Source organism: Panthera onca, chromosome D1 (assembly GCF_046562875.1).
Source record: "Panthera onca isolate mPanOnc1 chromosome D1, mPanOnc1 haplotype 2, whole genome shotgun sequence".
NCBI lineage: Eukaryota > Metazoa > Chordata > Mammalia > Carnivora > Felidae > Panthera > Panthera onca.
Window position 1 is genome coordinate 78,802,414 of NC_138348.1, and position 23,425 is coordinate 78,825,838.

The following is a 23,425-nucleotide window of genomic DNA, read 5'->3' on the forward strand; positions in this document are numbered from 1 at the left end:
TAAAGAAAGATGAATGCAAGAGTTAAAACAAGAATCTAGATGGAAATAGTGACTTGTGCATTAATTAATACTTATGCTAGAATCAGGAAATATAAAGGACCCTGCAGTTGAGTCCAATAGATAGGCAAGTAAAGCCCTACATATAGAATTGGGTAATATATTTTACTGATGAAGGTAATCCCAGAGTGCTTGCCAATGTGTGTCACGATGGGAGCAAGACCTAAAGAAGAGGTATAAATAAGAGACTGGATAGAAGAGGCGAGGAAGAAAGAAAGAGGTGCTAAAAAGGGACTCCAATAATTTGAGCCTAAAAAAACAAAAAGTGTAAGGTTTGGGAAAAATGATGACTTTGGCTTTGTACAAGTGAAACATGATAATCAGAATGTAGACCTGTCAGGATTACACAGTCAGCCCACAAGCATTTGCAGTAGAAGATACAGTCATAGCAGAAATCATCAGAAAGAGGATTAGAGAACTAAGAACAGAAATTCAAGTATTAAAAGTCAAAATTAAAGTAGTATTCTTAATGAAGGGTCAAAATCAAGAAGTAATTGCGGTAACTATTAGGCTATAAGCACTTGATTTATTGAGAGTCCTCAGATAGGACCCTGAATTAGAAGTATTTGCTAAATTGGTTTTTGGTGATATGGTTTTAAGCTGTGTTTTATTCATTGAAAAGTAATACAATTAATAATGAAGTTTAAAATAATGCAATAAAAATGCTTTACATCTCAGTAGTTTTATGGTTGTAAAAACAAAAATTGCAAATACACGATTTCGTCAAATTTTTATCATTTTTTAAGGTGGGCAGGACAGATATATGTAGTCCCATTTTCCAGTTAGTGAAATAAAATATCCACCAAATTTAATTACTTTCCTGAGATCACAGAGCTAGTCAATGACAGAGATGGAAACAGTACCTGAGTCAGTTTCTTAACGCAATGCAGTTTCTACAATATAGGCTAAAACAAGATATTTTTTGTCCTATTTTGTCTACTTATGTAATAATAGGAAATATGACAATTACTTATTTCACTCTGGGAGATGAAGCACATTAAACATGGACTAAGGTAATGGAGGTGAAAATAAAAAAGACTATGACTTTGAGCATGTGCACAGTTTGTTTTTTTTTTTAATTTTCCAACATGCCTCTCTCCTAATGACGGATTTCAGATAATAGTGATTATCACTGTTGGAATTAATTTTCTATATGACTATATTGTAACCATTTAATCTAACTGATTTGCTTTTATGGCAATTACAGGCTTTCACTATTAACTTAATGAATGCATATTTTCCTATTATCCATATATTTTATGCGATATTTAGAGGTTTGGGGCATAAAAACCATAAAGGAAATCTACATAAACCACATTAAATTATGCTCCCGATAATACCGAGAGGTTCAATAATATTAATGCCAACCTCCATATCTAAATAAAATGCTGCTACTTGCAGTCCACAGGATATATGCTCCTTCAAGTAAAAGTGATGAATTGGTCCTGGTCCATCTACTCTCTGTCTCTGGATCTAACTTGTGGCATGATGATGAATATTTACAAGAAGGATGGCCTAAGTTAGCAGTATTATTTTTGGCCCTGGTGAGTCTAAGAAAAGATAAATCTATGATGCTAGCAGCCTTTATCTATCTTAGGAGAACATCAAAAAATATTATGTGGAAGTGATTTAATCTATTTGGAGAAAAAAGTACTCTTAGACCTAGCAATATAATTATGTTGTATACTGTTTGACATATCTTGCTTTTTTGTAGGGAATAAGATTGACCTGCATCCTGGCTAAATGTAAATGAATTGGCATGCCTTGCACATGTTAAGATCATGAGAAACCTAATTTTTCTGGAGCTGATAGTAATTAATATATTATCCAAGTGACTGTCCTTGGGAAGGTGTAGAGAGCAAATATAACCCATAGTTTAAAGATTGATTGAACAGAGGCTCAGAGAGTAGAAATGCTCAACATTATTTTTCTGTAATTGTCATGATTAAAATATATGTTTCTATAAATCATCATACTATACACATAAAGCTTCCTCACTTTTGTTTTTATTGTGGGTCTTACCATAGTCTTCCCTGTATTATCTTCATTTTGTGATTTTTTTTTCCCTAGCTGAGAAAAATCTTTCAAAGTCCAGACTGAATCTTCTTCTTTGCTGTATGTCTTATGCCTGTAAGAATAACCTGATCATAATGAACAAGGAATAAATGCTTCCTGAATAAAAAATGAATAAATAAATGTATTAATTACTGAAAGTTATGAAATTGATCTGTAAAGGAACCTAATTCTTGATCTTATTCTCATTATATCTGCCCTCTAAGGCCTATATGGAGAACGTATATTTATTTAAATGTGACCAGTATTATTTATCAAGCCCTTAGTACATTCTAGTCATTGTTCTTTATACCAAGGATATAGCAGTAAGTGAAACAAATCTCTAGTCTAATGGAGCTTGCATCCTGGATAGCAGTAGACAAAAAACAAATATACAAGCAAACTATATGGTATATGAGATGGTGGTAAGAGCTACTGGGGAAAATAAAACAGGCCTGGTAGATAGGGAGTGACAATTTGAAAACATTATGACATAAACAAAGGTGGCAAGGAAAGTCCTCACTGAGAAAATAGATACCTGAACAAAGACCTACTGGAGGTAAAGGAGTGGGCCATGCAGATGTTTGATAGAAGAGCATTCTGAGAGAATATTCTTATGCAGCACCAGTCCTCCAGTGAGCATGAAACAGCAAAGGTTCCAATTTTTCAGTAATTAATAAAAAAGCAAATAAATGAGTAGAAGATGACGACATCTAAAAAGCAATTAGGAAGTCACATACTAAGGTATTTCCATCATTGTGAAGACATTAGTGTTTGCTTTGAACAAGAGCAAGCCATACAGAAGCTTGTTTTCATAGGATTACTTTGGCTACATGCTGAAGTTAGACTATAGGTAAGGAAGGGCATTCACAGGAGGATCAAGGTAGAATGCTTTTGCAATAATCTGGATGAAACAAATGGTAAATTGGGTGAAGATAGTAACAATGTAGCTGGTGAAACGTGGTATAATTTTAGATATATCTTAAAATTAGAGCAAACAGTATTTCCTAATGAGTTGGATGTGAGGTTTGAGGAAAAAAAAAAGACTTAGGGATGACTACAAAGTTTTTGGACTGAGGAACTGAAAGAATAGAATTGTAATTAATGAACACAGGAAAATTATTATGGTGTGTGTGTGTGTGTGTGTGTGTGTGTGTGTGTGTGGTAAGGGATGAGTTTTGTTTTTAAAAAAAAATTGAATTTGTGATTTTCAAGATGTTCGTTAGCTCTAAGAGGAGATGATAATTAGTGAACTCTGGAGAATAAGGGTGACATTCTGCCTGGAAATAAACATTTAGGGATCATTACTATTTAGATATTTTTCAAAGCTATGAATCTGAAAGACATCATCAAGAAGATAAAGAGGATAATAAAAGGGAGAAGAAAAGCAAGAGATGGAAAGTAAAGGGGAGCAGAGAGGAAATGAAGAAAAGGAAAGAGAAATTAAGAACTGATGCCTGGAATACAGTTAAGAAAAGAAGAGACCAACGAAGGCAAGTATGCCTGTATTAGTTTTCTATTGCTGCTATACCGAGATACCACAAACTTAGTGGTTCAAACAACAAATTAATTTTCTTAGAGTCCCGAAAATCAGAAGCCAAAAATAGGTTTCACTGGTTAAAATAAAAATGTTGTGAGGATTGCATTCCTTCTGGACCATCCAGGGGAGAATTAGTTATTTGTCTTTTCCAGCTTCTAGAGGCCACTTGGATTTCATGGCCCTTTCCTCCATTTTGAAAGCCAGCAATCCTATTACTCTGACCTGTGTGTCTGCCATCATATCTTTTTTTTCTAATCTGTTCTTCCAGTCTCCTCCTCTTAGGAGAACTCATAATTACACTGGGCCCATCTAGATAATCCAGGATAATATATACGCCCATCCCAAGATCCTAGATTTAATTATATCTATAAAGTCCCCTTTTCCATGTAAGGCAAACATCTTCACAATTTCTGGGAATTGAGATATGGAAATCTTTTAGAGAACCCCATATTATTCTGCCTATCACAATAATGAATTAACCAGAAAGAATTAATACGAGACAGAGTGTTGTCTTGAAATCTAAATGAAGGCCATGCTTAAAGGAAGAAAGATGCATACCTATGCCAAATGTCTACTGATAGGTCAGGTAAGATGAGGACTGGACAATGAATTAATAGAGGAATTTCAATAAAAAATTAGGAGCAAAGTCCTTGGTATGAATTCAATAGAGTATATGTAGACAGAATTTTAGGCAACTAGTATGAAAAATGTCATCAAGGAATTTTGCTCCAAAAAGGAAAATAAAAGTATGTAGCAGATGAAGGGGAGAGTAGGTGCCATTAGAAAGTTCACTTTTAATGGGAGAAATAATATGTATAAATTATATGTATATGTATCATATATGTGTCAGCAGAATAATATATGCTGTTAGTAATGATTTAGATAATCTTGAATGAAGCAAGAGGGAGAGTGTTCAACTAGTATATAGTTCTTGGATAGGCATATGGCAATGAGATTTAGTACAAAATGGAAGGATTGGCATTTATATGGCACAGAGTATGCCTACAGTAATGGAAAGAAGGAAAGGTAGATAGATACATTGATATAGGGTGAACATTTTTAATGTTTGCTTTATTCTCAATGAGAGGGAAGTGATATTAGAATGAAACTAAACAGAAGGCATGAAGATTTACAGGAAAATGAGAAAACTTGAAATAGTCATCCAGGAGAGTGAGTGGCTGACCTAAGGAAAGATTTTATGGCAATACTTGGAGTTTGATCTCATAAATTTATCATGATACAAGGGATTGTGTGTGTGTTTCCCATCCAGTTATACAAATACAGAATCAAAATTGGCAAAATGTTAAATTTAAAAGGTTAAAGACATTAAGCAAAAGTGGGAAAAGGAAATTTAATATAAAAGTAATTATTTTGATTGGATGGTGGGACTTATCTAGGATAAGGAAAAAGAGGACATTATGGGATTGAAAGTAAATAAAATTGATAAATATGAATAGATTGTTGATGTTAGTAGTGTTCTAGAGTGTATGAGCTGGATATACGAGGCGCTAGAGAGTAGGATATTTGAAACTGAGATTAATGACTGGATCTAGGGTATGCCTAGGAAGGGAATGGTTGAAATAACTAAAATCAACATAAATGGAAGTGGAGATGACAATTACTTGAATAGTCAACAGTGGTGCTATGATAATCTATGTGGATAATGAAATCACCCCAAACCATGACAGATATTTTGAAGATAATGACAAAAATTCAGTAACTGAATGTTTCAAAGACAAACAAGATGATCTAAGTTCTTTGGATGATTTCAATAAATATGGGTAGTAGGGGATAATCTATTGATAAATAATTTATGATATTTTCAGGAAAAAATAATGAAAATGTCAACAACTAGAAGGACAATCACTTTATTTTTTGAGGGTATTATAGAGAAAGCATTTACTACTTGTGTAGATTGCAGCAAAGGTAGTATCATCAGAGGAAGATCAAGTTTCTATTAGAGCTAGAAGAAGGGAACATTCTGAAATGTTGAGACAATGTGACATTATGCTAATTAGCCCCTGTACGTTCCAGTACTACAGTGGAAAGTTTTCAAAAGTTGGGGAGGAGTTGGGAGATGGGGTAAAAATGGGGAAGACACAGACTTGTGTGTAGATTATATTGGGAGCATGCAGGATGGCTCATATAAGAAATAATTATTTTTGTGGTATCAGATGGAAAGCAAAACTGTATATATGGAAACTAAAGACTAGATTTCTTGCCAAAAGAATGTAGAATTCTGAGACCTCCTCTTTACAATTATCTTCCTTTTGGGGCTCTTTAGTTCTGTCTTAAATATTACCAATGTTAATGTGAAGATGGAGAAGAAACAATTTTTGGAGAATGAATAGCTCATGGACTTCTTGACTCCTTTTTTGATGGCTTGTTTCTTTCTGCTTTGCTAAGTAAGAAATTTTAAACTGAATGTGATTTTATTTTTATGGTTACTGTTGTTGAAGAGGATACTAACATCCCCTGCTCTAAAGAAATGCTGCTTTCCACTTTATTTAAATTTGCTTATTTAGCTAAGATCAGGCTACAATAGTGAAAAATCCACTGATATCAAGAAAAGTGCAAGGGTCTTATTATAGTCACACAATTGTTTACAGTACTTTAGCACTTTAAGAGCCCTTGTTTACTACTTTCTATTAAACTCAGCTTTATCTATAAATGGAGATAATAGTATTAAATTAAAAAGACTGTTATGGGAACTAAAAGAGATATGCTTAGTACAGTATTCTGGTCAAATTAAGCACTCAGATGTATTCATGATTCCTATTAATATGAACATTAAATAGCACCTTGGTGAAAATGTAATTGCTTGATCTCAACTAACAAGTCATAAATCATAAAATTCTAGAAAGAGTGTCTAATGAAAGCACACACATATTGGCTATAATATTTCATTGTCATTAATCACTGTATTTATCATTCTCAATATATTTCATGCTCCTATAGGAAAATAATCTACGTATGGGCTTCCTAATTGGCCACATATATTTTGAAATAATTTAGAAAAATCACTTATATTTGAATTCACAGTGAGTTTTAGTAACTACTTTTACAAGAGAATTTTAAGGGTGTAACACTGATCAAACTTTCCATTATATTTTACCCATTACATCTATAAAAATTGCCTTTCTGAAGATTCTATTAGAATCCTGTAAGATAGCAGATGATTACCAGATTTAGTCCATTCAAGCTAATCTAATTTCAGACATGTTTAAAGATCTCAGTGACATAAAGGGGAAAGAAAAAAGTTCTATTTAAAAAAAAAAATGTAATTCTAAATATTCACTATAGTGGACACTTGCTGAATATTTACATGGCATCCATTCTCCCTCTTCCTTCTTCCTAAAAACATCCATTTTCTTTAAAGATCCACTAATTTCTGGAAGTGTTACAAATTTTTGATTTGGATATGATACACAATGTGTCTAGCTCTAGGGCTAGTCATAATGGATGTAAGCAAAGATGCACCATTGATGATCCAGAACTAAGCCAATGAGAACACAGCATGCAATCTTCAGATGAAGAGTATATAGAAGAGGGGGAGGTGAAACACACAGGAATAGAACTGTGGCCCTAATAAGACTGAATCTGACAACCCTGCTACCCCACCATCTCTATATTTTCAGGTTGTGAAAGCAGTTGAATTACATTGTTTAAGCCATCTTGAGTTTAGTTTTCTGTTACAACTGAGAGCATTTTGAGTCATAAACTACTTGTACCACGTCTACTCAATCTTTGAAATGAAGTTATTTTATTTGAATATGAAATGACTTTAAATATCATCTAATGTAGAGGTTAATTTTATATCTTAATTTCACATATATCATTGCTAGCAACCAGAGGATAGCATTTCGGTATCCAGCCAGGAGAACAAACCCATAGCAGGCAACTAAAAAATAAAAGTGTTTACTATAGAAAATCAGTTATGAAACTGTTAGAAGAGTTGTAAGAGCAATCAGGAAATATGAGTTAACTCAGATTAGCAAATTCAGGAAGCTGCTCTTAAGCCTATGCCTGGTGTGCCCAAAGAAGGAGACTGCTACCACAGTCTAGCAGCCTAGACCATACACCAGAAACTGTGACTATGGAAAATCCTACTTGCAGGAGATCCATCATGGAAAGATGTAGCCACTGCTATTTTGTCAGAGATGGGGATTGAAAGAAGGGGAGAGAAACATTTGGGCTTCTTTCTTCCTTTCACCCACCAACCTTCTGCCAGTAGCTTCTATTACTCAAAGCAATTGGCAACATGGCCTGAAACAAGCAAAAACTTTTAAGAGTTAACTCCTGTGCTAAAAAGAGCAGAGTATGAATGTAAGAGGAAACAGGCAAATAAGTGACACATGGAAATATAATGTGCCCTTGAGTACTAGACTAGCTAGTGTAAGTGGCACTGTTTGCTCAAACAGATAAACTCCAGATCTCAATAGCTTAATAAATATGAAGTTTATTTATCACTCAATTAAGCCTACTGATGGATTTCAGGGCAGTAGGGCCACAGGATCTTTCTATCACAGAATACCACCATCCTGTAAGTCTTTATTATATTTTCCATTTAATTGTCAGAGGTAAAAGAGACATGAAAGATCATGCATGGGAGATCTTATGTACCAGGCCTGGGTTTTGTGTATTTTACTTCTGCTAGTGTTCTAGTGGCTACATCTCATTCACCTGGATGTACTTGCCTCCAAAGGACTAGGAAATGTAACTCTGTAGCCATCCAGTAAACCAACCAACAAACAAATAAAGGGATAAAAGAGAAAAGGTTTGGTGAGTACATATACTGTCTCAGGCAATCATGATTATAAAGTTCTTTCTATTAAGCTGCAATCTATGTGATTTTTATCCAGTGTTCTTGTGCTTAACAGTTTAGAGTTTTCTTCATAATATACTTCAAGTTCCTGAGTATCATAGTTGCCATTCTCAGTGTGACCTCTATTTTGTCAATATCTATATGCAAGATAACATTGATGTATAAAGCTACTAGATATGCCTAGATACAAAGCATAGCTTTGACAGTATATAACCAGGCACTCTTTTCCTTCCAGCTTTGTTGAAATATAATTGACATACGACATTGTGTAATTTTAAGAGGTACAATCCATTAAAATACACTTATTTTTGCAAAACAATTACCACTACAGCACTAGCTAACACCTCCAGCATATCACAGAATTACAATTTAATTTTTTATGATAAGAATATTTAAAATGTCTCTTAGGAACCTTAAAGCATATAATATAGTATTGCTAATGATATTGCCATGCTAAACATACTGATCGTCAAACTGGAAGTTTGTACCCACTGACCAATATTTCCACCCTCACCATCCCTTGCCCAGCCCCAGTCTACTTTGTTTCTGAGTTTGTCTTTTTTAGATTACATATGAGTGAGATCACACAGTATTTGTCTTTTCCTGTTTGATTTATTTCACTTAGCATAATACTCTAAAGGTTCATCCATGTTGTCACAAACAGCAGGATATCCTTCTTTCTCATGGCTGAATAATATTGTGTGTGTGTGTGTGTGCATGTGTATGTCACATCTTCTTTAACCATTCATCTATTAACTGAAACAGGTTGTTTCCACATTGTAGCTATTGTGAATAATGCTACAATAAACATGGGGGTGCAGATCTCTTTGATATCCTATTTTCATTTCTTTTAGATATATGCACAGAAATGAGATTGTTGGCTCATATGGTACTTCTATTTTTATTTTTTGAGGAAACTTCATAATATTTTCCATAGTGGCTAATTCACATAGTCCCACTTACTGATCTTTGCTTTTTATTGCTTGTGCTTTTGGTGTCATATTAAAAAAGACTATTGCCAAGAACAATGTCAAGAGTATTTTTCCCTGTTTTCTTCTATAAGTTATGGTTTCAGGTCTTCTGGTCTTTAACCAATTTCACATTAATTTTTGTAAGTGGTATAAGGGTCCAATTTATTTTTCCTGCATGTGATTATGCATTTTCCCAACATAATTTATTAAAGAAACTATCCTTTGTCCATTGGCTTCCTTGTCAAATATTAGTTAATCACGTATGCAGGGGTTTATTATTAAGCTCTTGATTCTGTTCTATTGATCTGTGTGTCTATTTCTATGTCAGTACCATACTGCTTGAATTACTATAGGTTTGTAATATAGATTGAATTCAGGAAGTATGATGCCTTCTGTTTTGCTTTTCTTTCTCAGGATTGCTTTGGCTATTAAAGCATAAGAGACTCTTAAAAACTGAGAACAAACTGAGGGTTGATGGGGGGTGGGAGGGAGGGGAGGGAGGGTGATGGGTATTGAGGAGGGCACCTTTTGGGATGAGCACTGGGTGTTGTATGGAAACCAATTTGACAATAAATGTCATATATTGAAAAATAAAAAAAAAATCCAAAAAAAAAGAAAAAAAAGAAAAAAAAAAAGGATTGCTCTGGCTATTAGCAGTCTTTGTAACTCCACACAAATTTTAGGATTTTTTTCCCACTTCTGTGAAAAATGCTATTGGAATTTTGGTAGGAACTGCATTGAATCTATACATGGTATGGACATTTTAGCAATATTAATTTTTCTGGTAATGGAATATCTTCCCATTTATATATTTTTCAGATTTTCACCTCCTGGTTAAATGAATTCCTAATTATTTTACTTTTTTTGATATTATTGTGAATGCAAGGTTTTTCTTTTTCAGGTATTTCATCATTATAATATAGAATTGCAACTGATTTCTGTATGTTGATTTTGTATTGTGCAACTTTACTGAATTTTTTTTTTACTAATTCTAACAGCTTTTTGGTAGTCTTTAGGATTTTTATATATAATTTCATATCACCTACAAATAAGTACTTCCTTTCTGGTTTTGGATGCCCTTCCTTTCCTTATTTTGACTGATTTCTCTGGCTAGGACTTCCAGTACTTAACTAAGAGTGATGAGAGTGGGCATCCTTTTCTTTTTCCTGATTTTAGAGCATAAGCTTTTCAACCTTTCACCATTAAGTATGATGTTAGCTGTGGGTTTATCATATTTAACTTTCTGGTGTGTCCTTATCTGGCTTTGACATCAGGGTAATGTTGGCTTTATAAAATGAGTTTAGGAGTGGTCCCTCCTCTTCAATTTTTTGAAAGAATTTGATCAGGATTGGTGTTAATTTTTCTTTATATATTTGGTACATTTCACCAGTAAAACCATATGGTTATGGGCCTCTTTTTGTTGTGAGATATTACTGATCTAAGCGCCTCACTAGAACTACCTTCTAAATTGTTTCCTGTTTTGTAGCTCCTTTGTTCCTTTCTACCTCTTGCTGCCTTCCTTTGTGAATTGATGATTTCCCACAGTAGTATGCCCTGAATCTCTTCCTTTTACCTTTTGTGGACTTACCACAGGTGTTTTCTTTGCAGTTACTATTAGGATTAGACAAAATATCTTAGAGATTCAGCAGTCTATTTTATGCTGATAACAACTTAACTTTAATCACATACAAAATACACATCTGTATTAGTGTGCTGTATATTTTCAGATCTTTTTATGTCACTAATAAGTGTCCCTTCATTTCAGCTGGAAGAACTCCTTTCAGAATTCCTTACAAGGCAGTTCCAGTTGTTATGAATTTATCTTAAAAGTTCTTTTTTCTCCTTCATTTCTGAAGAATAATCTTTCAAGATAGGGTCTTCTTGGCTGGCAGTTTATTCTTTCAACAGTGACTGTAACATCTCACTATCTCATGGCCTGTACATTTTTTTTTCCTGATAAATGTAGGTTCAATTTTCTTTTACTGCTTAGGATTCTTTCTTTGTATTTGATTTTTGCAGTTTAATTGTAATGTGTCTCTGAGAAAATCTTTTTGGATTGAAATTATGGGGTGATCTATTAGCTTAATGAACTTGGACATCCAAATCTCTCCCCAGGATTAGGAAATTCTCAGCCATTATTTCTTTGAATTACATTTCCCTTATCCTTCTCTTCTTCTTGAACACTGTTGATTTGCATAGTGGTTCTTTTGAAGCAATCCCTTAAATGACCTCAATTTTCTTCACTTTTTTTTTTTACTTTTTCTTTCTTCTTTTCTGGGTAATCTCAAAGTTTCTATCTTCCAACTCACAGACTCTCTTTTCTGTTAGATCTATTCTGCTATTGATGCTCATTTTTTGTTTTCATTTTATTTACTGAATTCTTCAGCTCCAGAGTTTCTGGTTTTATTTTCTTATGATTTCTATCTCTTTTAAATTTCTTATTTTGTTGGTGTATGATTTTCATGATTTCATTGAACTGTCATTGAATTTGTCTTTATTTGTCCATTTTCAATTATTTATTATTAGATGAATCATGGTTCTACATGTCTTTGGGTTTGGTTGCTAGAAAACTTTTGATCCTTTAATGATGTCATATTTCCTTGGAATTTTATGTTCTTTGGAGTTTTGCATTGTTGTCTTTGCATGTAAAGTTGCAGCCGTTTCCTCTAATCTTTACTAACTGCCTTCAAGAGGCAGAGAAATACATCTACCAGTACTGCTAGTGATTCTGAGACTTTCTCAGATCTTATTTAGATTCACCTGCTCCACACTTCTTGCCCTCTCTTGTGGTAGAATTCTTAAGCTTAATGTCTTCTTTCAATCCAACATTGTACCAGAACACTGTTGATAGCCTCTCTTTTGTTTCCCCAAAGGAGGTGCTACAGTTAAAATTTGTAGTTTCTTCTTTGCCTCCAGACCCTGACGTACTTTCTGCACATGCTCTCTAGCCACCTACAAAGCTCACATTTGCTAATGACTTTAGGAAAATGTACAAGGAGCATTCTGGAGAACAAAGGACCTGTGAGTGAGGTGTGTGCGGTCAATGGGTTGCTGAGGGCAAGTTGGGGAGGTTCACAGGTGAGTGAGGCTTTCACACCGGTGTGTGGGTGATCTTCCTGGTGAAGCCCACAATGCAGTCCACAGGATCCACATCCCTTGAATGCCCTCAGAGAATCTTATCTGTACTTTCCCGATCTCCTCCCTCCTCCTAGTAATGGAGATCCTGATTTAATATTCTAGATTCTGTGAGAGAAAAAGGAGTCTTTTTGACAGCATCCAGTACAGCTGCAGAAGTCAGGCACTCACTCACCTGCTCTCTCTATCCCTGCACAAGAAATCACAGCCCAGAATGTCTCACTTAGCCCTAAGCTATACTGCCTTGAGGAACGGGTGAAACAGGCAGAGTGAAACTGTCTTGTTTCCCATTCCAATGTGTCAAAACATGTATATTTTTGCTCCAGTGGAGTGCTCAAACATCCTCTCTCTGAACCTGGACTTCCACAAAGACTTTCTCATCTGTGGATAACTGCCCAAGTCCATTTCCTCCAGGTGTTCTGAGACTTCAGCTGAGAGGAGCTGGAACTGGTCAAAGGCTACTGCAAGAGTCCACAGCCAGTGCCAAGCCACAATTCTCACAGAGGCTTTTTGTTTGTGAAAAAAACACATTTCTGTTTATGATGTAGAGGGAAGAAAATGAGGGGCATCTTATGCCATAATCATACAGAATCCCTACTCATTTATTCTCTCTAGCAATAATATATTCATCATCACAGTGACATTTTTAAGTCTCAAGCTGGTCTACACTGGGCCTCCAGTAATTTGTCCATTATAAAATGTTCCTGCTGATCACCCACTTCAGCAGCAGGTTTTAGTTTGTGGGCTCCAGGTAAGTTTTGATTCTCTTAATCCACCTCTGTCTCCAGTTTTAGGGGTTGTAGCTTGCCCTGTGACCTCAGTTACCTAATGAATCTAAGAATTGTTGTTTTTCATTTGTTCAGCTTTATTCTTGTTAGGACAGGAGTAAAATTTCCAAGGTCATATCTAATGAGTCATACAGTCAGAGAGAAAATCAGAATTTGTCTTTATTTTTGAAAGTCAAAGAAACCAAGACCGGCTTTTCTAAACATTAAACAGTCTTTTTTCATTGTTGTTGTTCACTCAGAGCCCACCATCTAAAATTTCTTGACCCATAGTAAGTACTCAGTAATTTTATAAAGTGTATGAAAGGATGAATAAAACATTGTCCAATGACTCAAAAGTTCTAAACTGAACTTTTTTTTTAGAAGTTCATTTCTAAAACTGAAACCCATTTCTCCTGACTCACTGTGTTTTCTGTAATAATACATAACAATAGATTAGTTTATTATTTAGTATCATAAATATCATAGTTATTTATATTTCTGTGATATCTCACTAGAATTTGGCTATGATTCTGACTTTCAGTTCCTGAAACATATTAACAAAAGAAAAATGAGTGCATCTTCCTATCACAAATTGTTTTACCTTGCTCCATTTCTGCTTAATGCCTAGTTTTCCACTGGTCTCTTCATATGGTTGTGTCACATAATAACATCTGTTAAACAAGAACAATATACACCAAAGTAAACCATAGAAAAGAATCTCTGTGTTTTGTAGTGAGCTTAAAAGATCCTCTCTGTTAACCGGAATATAGGACTACTGTCTTATGGAAGGAGCTTACGTAGGAGTGATATTGTAAATGGCATCTTTAGTAGCCTGTCAGTCAAGGTGAAGTAGTTCAGGATATGAGCCTGTAAAATATAAAAGTATAAGGATATGAGTTATTAATATAATCTTAGAACTAGACCGGACTCAGAATTATTTATTAATTCACTTTACTTTACAAAATAGGAAATTTATATTCAAGGATATTAAATAAACTGTTCAAAGTCACAGAGAATGTTAGTGGCAAAACCACAACAAAAATCCAGGTCTTCCCCCAACTGATTAAGTGTTTTTATTCCCCTCCCGTTTTCTTTTTCTTTTCTTTTTTTATCCTCCTACTGAAGCCTGCTGTCTTCTATCTGCTCAGTTCTATTCTTTTCTATTTGGTTGAACACAGCAAATGAAACATGGCAGGTAATTACATATTAATTTGTGATAATAATGGCATCTGTGTTTTGCCAGGCTGAGTTATATGGCAAGTTATTTCTCTGGCTCACCATTTAATTTTTTCTACCATCCTGACTCAGAGGACAGATTATGATTTTATTGCTTTACATTCTGGAACCTAGTGAGCATCCTGATGAAAACCCTGGAGTCACATCACAACATCAGCCTCCATGCAGTTACACCTCACAAAGAGGCTAATGGAAGTTCATCCTGAGAGTGGACTGGGGCCCACATGGTCATACTACTTTGTTCATGTCATTCTTGGATTGTGTTCATGTTTTAAGTTACAAATTTTCAGGAACAGCTTTAAAATTATCCACTTTTGGCATTTGGGCCAGAAATCATGATTTCTATTTCTAGTTATACCCCTGAATTACAGACAACTCTGAGCTAGCCATGCCCTCTTTTCTGTTCATTTTGCTGTCTTCATAATGAGGATCAGGGAGAATTTCTGCCCTCCAATTTACCTCGCAGAAATACCCTGAGGACTAATGAGATCATATGCACAAAAGCACTTGGAGCACAAAGAATGACATCAATGATTTCTTCCTATTAATCTCATGAGATGTAATTCATGACTATATAATGTGGCACTGCACTACAGCTTTGGGTGTTCACTGACAACTTGCAAAAAGCTTCTCTGCTGTGTAGTTGTTCAGTTCTCATAAAGAAAATAATAGTGTTGGGGAAATGAAGAGGCTTTCTCTAAATTCTACAATAGGTAAGATTAGAAAACTCACAGTATGACACTGAATGGTAAGAGAGGAAGAAGGGACCTAGACCAGCCTATTATGGTTCTCCTAACCCATATATAGCATCCCTTATAGGTAGTAAATTAACCTCAGCTTGAATATTATTAGGGATGAGGAATGCAGTACTTTCTAAGACTATCATTGCTGTACAACACTCATGGTTACAAAGTTCACTCTGGTGGAATGGATCTTGCTTATTATTTACGATCATCAATATGTTCTTTTTTTCTCTCTACCTATTATACTTCAGGGCACTATCAGACATTCCTTAATTATTTTTTATCTTGATTAAATATCTTCTATCATTTCTTTTTTTACTTTGATTCCAGTTCTATGTAGTCACTTTCATTTGCTTATACCTGTGTAAAATGTAGTGTTCAGAATTTGATCCATCACTACAGAACATTGTAGGCATATGTGGATGCCATGGAAGTTGCTCACTTGTCCCTTCTTTAAAGAAAGATCCAGTCAATCAGGTGTAAGGAGTAAATTTAATTGACAGCTCCAGCTGCAGCAACTTTGAGACCTACTGCAGAATTTGAGCTGAGTCTTCTTCAGCCATAGCTAGTAACTGAACTTGATAAAGTACTGGGGCCTGTCCATTTCTGCCAGAACGCTTCTTTAGGCAGTCTCTACACCTGAGACTTTCTCAGGTTGGGATAGATGAGCCTTTCTTAGTTGCACCATAGGGTGAGACATTTTCTATCCAATCCTTCTTCCATGCCTTCCCTATTCATATATGTCAGACCAACATTGCAACCTGCAGGTTACCTTTCCTAGTCCTTTTTCTGACCTCCTTTATCTTTTACAGGCATTATTCCAGATATTCCTTGTATTTCTAACTCCATGGTGGAATCTGCTTTATGGAGGACACAACTAAACATAATATGCCACTCACTTAGTCTTGGCACTTTACAGCATCCTTAAAGCAATGGGTGGCAATAGTCAATGACCTATATTAAGACTATGGGAGATCTGACTTCATGGATGACTATAGTGCCTGTTATATTATTATGAGAATGGGCTGGAGGTATCATCCTGGGCACACTGGCTCCCATGTAAAATGTCCCAAGTATCTTCCTGCCCATCCCTGGGAAGTTTTGGTTCATGGAGCAAGAGGGATTTAGTAACTGGTATTAAAACACCCATAACTTCTGTAATTTTATATGGGATATCACATTAGTCATACCTCAATCATTTATTCATTCCTGAGATTTTGCCAAAACAACCCTACTTACTTACATGACCTCTGGTCTCATTATTTATCCTCCTGTTTGTGGCTTCGCCTCACTTTTATTCTCAACACTTATAATCACTTTTCTGGCTTTGATCTTTGAAGTCCTTTTTTGAATATGATTTCATAGGTAAAATATGTATTTGTCCTAAAATGATCTCTATAATATATATCTCTGTGTATTTATCTATAGAAAGTTCTCTAATTAGATGCATCCAGTCCCCATTAAAAACTTAACAAGTTCTAGGAATCTGAATTATCTTAACTAAGTCTAAAATCTCAGACACAATCATGATATATAACTCATGTTATAGTTATAACAAGGGAAAAAAAAAACTTTTGTTTGGTTTAGAGAAGTAAAGAAGAGACTAAGGAAAATTGTTGCTGTGAATTTTGGTCTTTCTTATCTCAGAATCAAGTATGCTCCTCTCTTCTCTCCACCCTTCCAGGATATATGTGGCCTTGACTTGAACATCTTAAAATCCTCATTCCTCCTTAGTGAATACATGCCACCATGCACACAAACATATCTCTTAACATATTAAGGAATCATGTGCCTGCTTTAATGTTGTTGGTGGAATGCCAAGAAACACAAAAAATGTTAGGTAGCCCATATGTGTGTTTACTGCATTTCTACATTCCTGTCAATCCCACCTCTCTTTTCTCAGACCTCTCTTTTGTCCACAGGAACCATTTCTAGATCATCTTCCACTATAATTAGCCAAAAGTCCATTGTTAAATGATATCAGTGGCAGCTCTTCTCTCAATATGCTGACTTTAGGAAGAGCAAACTTTATTCTAGGGTTTGAGTGTTAAGCATTATAATTTGATTTCACCTTTTATAATCTTCATTCCTCACCTGCAGTTTTTATTAGGAAAACACAGCCTATCTGATATATGTCTTATTTCCTTGGGTTCCTGAGGTTTTCTTTTTGTTAGACTCCAGAACTGATAGTGAGTCCTGATTTTTGTTCTGCTTGTGTTTCTGCCAGCCTTCGCCCAAATAGTGCTCCTGTTCCCAAACTTCTTTTTTGGATCTTGAGTGGATTTCAGTAGTTATAATGTGGCACTGAATCAGATATTCCCATAAAATACACTGCATTTAACTGAATCTCTTTTGCCTTTGTTTAGAAACATTTGTTCCCTGAAAGTAGAGGGAATTCACTTCCAAATACTGTCCACTAAATATTGCTGGTTTCCTCTTAAGCACATGATAGGATCTTATGCTTCATCTCTTTGAATGTAGATTTGGTATTTGGCTTTTCTGGGCAATGAAAGATTTTAGGCAAAAGTGAGGCATGTTACTAATGAGCAGAGGTTTTAAGACAGTGCATTATTTCTTTCATAAAGGCAACTAGTGCTTTGGTATGATTGTTTGTGACCCCTGAAACTCATAGTTGAAACCCTAACTCCAAAAAAATGATAGTATTAGAAGATGAGTTCTTCTGGAGTCACAAGGGTGGAGGCTACATGAATGGGATCCGTGTTCTTATATAAGAAGCCTCACAGAGGTTTCCCACCCCCTCATTCATATTGAGGACACAGCAAGAAGGCACTGGCTGTGATGTAGGGAACAGGCTCTCACCAGAATATGACTAGCACCTTGATCTTGGACTTTCCAGGCTCCAGAACTATGAGAAATATATTTCTATTGTTTATAAGGTACCAATTCTGTAGCAGTTATAGCAGACAGAACTAATGCAATCAGCAGTGTTAAAATTAGTGATATTCTGTTACCATAGGCTACAAGAGTGAGGATAACATAGAGGAAAACACCAAGTCAACCCATAATAAACATCAAGTATACATGAAAACCGTGCTTTGATGTTTTAAGTCATTAAAACACGGTGGTTACTGTAAATGAACTATTCTGACTGAAGCATCTTTTTATTATACAGATATTTTTTGGTATCTTTATTTTAAACACAGTTTCATATTCCCTGGAACTTGCTTGCTGTCTCCTCAAAGCCTCTGCATTCTTGTTCATACTTTCTCCCCATTTTTGCTTGCTCCATTCCCCCAATTCTATCTCCCAAGCATGACATTGTGCTCTTGTAAATGTAACTCTCTCCAAGAGTCATATCCCCTTGAAGACACGTTCTTCAGAACATAACATTTGAGTGTTTGTTTTCCCAGTTATTAACCCCATAGACCATTACAGTGCAGTAGATAAAAACAAAGGTTTAAAAGTCAAATAGATATGCATTTTAAATAGAAATCTTACAACTATTTTAAAACTATATAACCTTGGGTAAGTGACCCTTTCTTTCACACATAAAATGTGGAAAATAATATTCTATTCATTAAAGGATTATTAGAGGATTTGATGTTGTATGTAAAATGGTCAGGTACATCTGAAGCCTTCTTCCACCAAAAGAATTCTGCTCTATTTTATTTTTTTATTTTTTTTAATGTTTATTTATTTTTGAGAAAGACAGACTGCAAGTGGGGGAGGGGCAGAGAGAGAGGGCTCTGAGCTGCCAGCACAGAGCCTGATGTGGGGCTCAACTCACAAACTGTGAGATCATGACCTGAGCCAAAGTCAGACATTTAATTGAGTCAAATATTATAACAAAATATTATATGTTTATACAACTTCCAAAATTGCTATATTCATATACATCATACTGTACCAAATACATTATAGTATGTCACCATATTTCTGTGAAGGAAATTTGTGACAAAAAATTTCTGAAATGCATGCTAAGTCCCAGGAATTGAATGAGTCACTGGCTATAATTTTGCCTTTTTATAGACACAAAAGTGAAGCTCAGAAGTGAAGCTCAGGGACATGAAGTGACTCATTTTAACTTGCTTGCCAATAACTGAATAAATACGTGTCTTAAATATAGTTGTTAGCACTGCAATGATCTTACTTCTGTACTTATTATTATTTTTCCTAAGATACAGGAGTAAGATTTTAAGGACATTTGATTTTTTATGATAAAATTCCATGATGCAATGAATCAAGATTGGAGTTCAGTGGCAGATAAATGAACCAGTCAACCTTCTCTCCACCCCCTCTTTTTTTTTTTTTTTTTTTTTTGTTAAACCTATCAAATTATGCCCTGTAGGTAACAGGTTCAAACATGGGAACATTGAAGGAAATTTATATGCCTCATCTATGCATTTCTATTCAACCATATAAAGATTGAGATTGTAGCCCAAATCAATTTGTATACCTCAGTTTCCCCAAAGGCAAAATTTAAGTATGGCTTTCTGAATTTGAGACAATATTGGGATTTCCTAAGAAAGGAACTCAAATATCAAAGGAGGTTTGACTATGTAGTAAAAATGTAAATTCAATCCCCATGAAAACAAGGTATTTGCCTTACAGAATATTTTAATATTACTTACAAGCAATAATAGGATGGCCAACACAGAAGTGAAATGAAACACATATTCAGAAAATATTTTCTGTAACATTGATTTTAATGAAAAATACAGTAGTTTCAACTTGAAAAATAAAAGTACAAAACCAAGAGAAATAATGTTTTTAAATGAAGAGAGAAAATTAAACACAACACAACAAAACAGAAGTAACAGCATGATGTGCTGTTAGGATGTGAAGAAAAGTTTAAAAATGTAAGAGATTGAGGAAAATAGGAGAGCTAATTCAAGCACTCCATTTACTTCTTTTGCAGGATGTCTATTTGTGACTCATAGATAATTTATAGATCTATTCAATTAGCAAGTTAGACATGAGTGTGCCTACATCTGCCCATGCAGCTGAAAGCAATAATCTCTGTACTGTGGTGTTATTGTTGGTAAAAACTTTCTGTAGCAAGTGAAAGAGAATTTAGTTTTCTGCAGAGTGGTTGAGGAGGAAATGAATCACAAAGAGGAATCTTTAGAGATTCAAACATGGCAAATAAATCTGTGGTCTGGAGTGGGAGCCTTCGGCACACAGATGCCACACTCGAAGGCACAAAGTGAAATATTCAGCTGCAGTCTTCCCATTTTGGTTTAAATCTTTGGTATATACAGAAAATGTGTATCAGGCATATGGTTTCTGTTCTCTACTTGTTGTCCTCTGCAACTTTCACCAAGGTTATTTCCCATTTCCTGCAAGCTGAACTCTTAGTGAATGTGCCCGTATCGTTTGTCAGTCCAGCAGGTGAAGTTAGAAATTTAATGAAAAGAGGTACTCCAATTAAATTTGTCAGAGGAAACTGAACTTTATATTAGAATTTATTTTAAGTTGAAATCAGATGGTATTTGATTTTAAATAGGGTATTACCTCTTTGCACTGATTTCCTAGCAAGTAATCCAACACTTTGGATAATGTTATGTCATGAATATCTTAGATATTGGACAGATGCTTTTTATTAGAAGCTCTTAAGCTGAAGAAAATGTAAGGACTTTAAAAATCCCGGGCCTTATCTATTACCTCTCCTGCAGATAGATAGCCAAGAGAGAGGCGCATGAAGAGTAGTTCAAGCGTAGCCTATCCATTTTGTTGGCATTATAGCTTTTCTATTAATTCATACAGATATTAAATATTCAATACCTGCCTTATAAATTAGTAAATAGAGGATATATGAATATGTATTTCATTTTATGCTCCCTGGGATAGCCATATGAGACCAACTACTTTATTAGTAATGCAAGGGGACAGTACTTATATGTTCATATTTCAGCACATAAGACTTCCAAATCATACTTGGAAATTATTAAGCTATCTCTTTGTATATCGGGGAAAAGTGTTTCAGGTTGAAATTAAACCTGTTAATTTCTGTAAATGAGGAAAAGGGACAAAAGCATTTTCCCTTCCTGCAAAATTTTGAAATGTTTTTGGAAGGAAAAAAATATGTATTTACTCTGTCAGATTTGCTTTTGTATATGCTTATGTTTCAAGTCCTCTGAATGTGTGTGTGTGTGTGTGTCTGTGTGTGTCTGTATGTGTTCCTAATCCTAATATCTTTATGTGGTGGGGGGAACCACACAATGAAACCTAAGCCTCAACCTACCCTCTTGTTTCCACATGAAGCTTACCTCCCACGATGCTGGACTTTTATTTAATCTCCCTAAACCTCATTCCCCATCCGTAAAAATGGTGAAGATGATAATTCCTCAAAGGTTGGTGGATTAAATGAGACATTTTTTAAGATTAATTAGAATATTGGTTCTTGATGAGTTGCCATGGATTCCTGAAATACTGTGAATACTTTATAAATGTACCATTAAATTTTGATTAATGTACATTTATTTTTCCCCTACGACTAGAAATCATACAATGCAATGATATTTGCAACTGATATGTTCAGTAGAGCAGGTCTTGTAGTTCAATGTGTAGCAGGATGTCTTAGTTGCTCTAGAAGGAAAGGGGCATGGCCCAAGCAAGCTTATATCAAAACAATGTTAAATGTTAACTGGGACATGTGAGCCATTTACCCTGTAATTATTTTAAAAGCACCATATGGGCAGTAAATAACGACCCAAACATAACAACATATAACTGAAGATAGACCCTGTGATAGTGATGAATGTATTTATATACACTGTGAGATGTTTTATGATGTAGCATTATTAAGATTGGGATTATACTGATTTGTTTAATATAATTTTGAGTTTGTAAATCCTTCAAGCATGTCATTAAATATTCTAGTTTGCTTATAGTATTTAAACTTGTTCCATAAGCACAAATTATTGAGCCTACCAAATACACAGAGTTGGTGCACATTAGACAGTAACTTCATTTTTTTCTTTTTCTTTCTTTCCTTCTCTCTCTTCCAAGAAATTTTTGCTTTGCTAGCTTATATTTATATATATTCATTTCCCACCCCACTCCCCCTTCTATTTTCCAATTTTCACAATGGCCAAAAATTTATTTTATTTTTACTCTGGCCTTTGACTATTTTATCAGATTTTTATTCAACCTCTAAAACAAAACTAAGTCAAAATATAATAATTCACCTGACCTTCACAGGGGATTGGGTGATTCTTTCTTAAAAGACTCTAATATACTTTATCTGCCAGTACCTTCCCTCATTTGACCTTATTAAAGCTTTCTTCTAATACAATGAAAATGAAAAACAAGCAAATATAGTGATTCAGGAATGAGCTGAATGTTTTTCAGGCATCACGTTTTTTTTTTTTTTTTTAACCAAGAAGTGTGTGAATTTCAATTTTGGTTCTTTCAAAATACGAATTGCTAAGAAGAAATTTTGCTTTTAAAAAGCTCAGTCATCCATTCCAACAGTTAAATGTGGAAGTACATTTATTACAGAGTAAAGAGTAATTGCTCAAAATAATAAATTTATAAATTATATATAATTATATGCCAATTGGGTGTTTCATTAGGTTCTCTTGTATTATAGTTGAAGAGTTCCCTGAGCAATATGCAAGCATGATTCACAGAGCAGGGTTACTACTCTTATGAAATAATTAGAAAAATAATCCTCTTCTATTTATTAAATAACTCAACTATCTCAGGAAATAATGGATTTTTTTTTAGTATACATATGACTTTTTTTTAGTATGAAATTTATTGTCAGATTGGTTTCAATACAACACCCAGTGTTCATCCCAACAGGTGCCCTCCTCAATTACATACTACTTTTAATAAAACCATGGCCAATGTGAAGAAAATTGATATCCTTAACATTATTAAAAATAAAGTAGTATTTTTTATTGAAAATACACCCTATAGCATATTCAATCCCCCCTTTTATAGTTTTTTCTTAAGCAGAGAAGACTGACTTACTAATGCCCGTGGTAGTCATAATCCTTAAAGTGGTTAAAAACCTTTATTTATTATCTTAAAACTTAATAATGGGACTTCCTGTCAGATTTGTTTTATTTCTGTTATACTAAATACTATAGCACTTAGTGCCTTAAAGTGTTGTAGTGTAGTATAACTCA

The 23,425-nt window shown here is 34.6% G+C and overlaps 1 long non-coding RNA gene across 1 annotated transcript in view; it reads left to right on the plus strand.

The window, feature by feature from the left end:
* The first annotated feature begins 2,658 nt into the window (after positions 1-2,658).
* LOC132661117 (uncharacterized) overlaps positions 2,659-23,425 on the plus strand; it is a 39,637-nt gene continuing 18,870 nt past the window's right edge. Inside the window, exons 1-2 of the long non-coding RNA XR_013550364.1 lie at positions 2,659-2,853; positions 3,425-3,602. This is a non-coding gene — a long non-coding RNA (uncharacterized LOC132661117). The remainder of the gene's footprint in view (positions 2,854-3,424; positions 3,603-23,425) is intronic.